The sequence below is a fragment of the Aplysia californica genome, unplaced genomic scaffold, assembly GCF_000002075.1.
Source record: "Aplysia californica isolate F4 #8 unplaced genomic scaffold, AplCal3.0 scaffold02088, whole genome shotgun sequence".
NCBI lineage: Eukaryota > Metazoa > Mollusca > Gastropoda > Aplysiida > Aplysiidae > Aplysia > Aplysia californica.
The window spans coordinates 13829-14539 of NW_004799358.1; positions in this window are offsets into that span (position 1 = coordinate 13829).

A 711-nucleotide genomic window follows, 5' to 3' on the forward strand; every position below is an offset into this window, starting at 1 on the left:
TTCAATCTAACCAACTCAATCAATAAATCATTCAATCTAACCTACTCAATCAATAAATCAATCAATCAGTTGTTCAACATTCTCTTACAGCACCTCTAATTTTTGGCACCTAGAGATCTATATTACCTGTGTCGCAAATACCTTACTTCTGTAGAAAAACGTAACTGAATAGTAATGCCTGGCCTGTCAATTTCTCATACTGTCAACAACTAACGTTTATCACACATTTTGGTCGTGAAGGCCTCACGTGATAAACGATATGTTTTAATGGTCGTCTGTGTACTCGGCCTGAGGGTCTGTGAAGGGATGAACCATTGGTCCTCAATCGCTTTATTTTTGCATGCAATATGAACCCCAAGCAAACACTCAAACACTTCAGTGTGTAGTAAACCGGGTGACCTTTATTTTGGAGCAAACGCAGAATCAATATGAGAAAATCTACAGTCCAACTGCAGTTTGTAATTTTGCTATTACACCTTCCGCTAAACGACCAACTGCAGTTGACTGCAACAAGGCTTCAAGCGTGGCTGCAGTAAAAAAAAACCTGTCCTGACTAACTGTTTGTCTTGCAGTTAAAAAGCCAGTCCGGACTAACAGTACGCGTAATCCACCCATAACTGAACGAGTAATCCACTCATAACTGTACGTGTAATCCACCCATAACTGTACGCGTAATCCACCCATAACTGTACGTGTAATCCACCCATAACT